The 838-nt window shown below is 56.0% G+C and overlaps 1 protein-coding gene across 2 annotated transcripts in view; it reads right to left on the bottom strand.

Annotated features, from left to right (window-relative positions):
* The window catches only part of WNT11 (wingless-type MMTV integration site family, member 11), a 21,868-nt gene that overhangs the window by 17,917 nt on the left and 3,113 nt on the right, over positions 1-838 (bottom strand). The window lies entirely within an intron of this gene.

Here is an 838-nt window from a genome sequence, read left to right as displayed (position 1 = left end):
TGGGTGCCCAGGCGGGATCAGAGGCGGGGCGGCCTAGCCTTGGCTAAGCCGGGAAGCTCACGGGGCCGGCGGGATGCCGCCTCTGGACGCCAGGCGGCGTCCTGGGCCGCGGAGTACCCTTACCCCGCCCGCAGGCCGCAGAGTCGCTTTCTCCGCCTTTTCTCTATTTCTTCTTCCCCCGCCCCGCTTCTTCATTCTCACCTCATTAACTCCCTTCCCAGCTTCTCCCAAATTTACCAACACCTGGCGTTAGTCCGGAGACAAACACAGTCCCAGGCCCTCCTCCCTGGGGAGGAGCAGACAAAGGGATTTCTTCCTAAAGGTTTTGGGGAGTTGGAAAAAGGAGGCGCCTTAGTTAGGGGCGCTTGACTCAAAAAGAGGTGTTCTCATCTGACTGTCTGACCTTGGACCTTCCACCACCCCAGCCTCAGCTTCCCAGTCTATAAAAACAAGGGCCTGGACTTCACCCATCTCCTGAGGTCTTTCCAGTCTCCAGTAGTCTGCAGGTATTTTGAGCCCCCTCTCCCTAAGTTCCCAGTATTACACCTACCTGTGTAGTGTGTGCATGTACGTGTGCGCCTTAAGAGCACACACACGCACAGACACATATTTTAAATCCCACTGTTTTCTGGGACCTTGCTGCATGACCCAGAGCAAGGCAGGGAGAAACCTCTGAATTACATTTTCTTTCTCCTCCGCAGAGTTCTCCCAAGCTAGTGGTGCTAGCTCTAAGGCACTGGGGGCGGGGAAGCAGGAGTGGTGTTTCAGCTGGACTCTTAAGTCTAACTGAGCCCCCCCTTCCCACACGCTCCTGAGAACGAGAAAAATATCGGCTGGG

The sequence above is a fragment of the Bison bison genome, unplaced genomic scaffold (genome assembly GCF_000754665.1).
Source record: "Bison bison bison isolate TAMUID 2011002044 unplaced genomic scaffold, Bison_UMD1.0 scf7180017864251, whole genome shotgun sequence".
In the NCBI taxonomy this organism is placed as follows: Eukaryota; Metazoa; Chordata; class Mammalia; order Artiodactyla; family Bovidae; genus Bison; species Bison bison.
The sequence above is the reverse complement of the archived record's forward strand: the minus strand, read 5'-3'. Positions and strand labels throughout refer to the sequence as shown.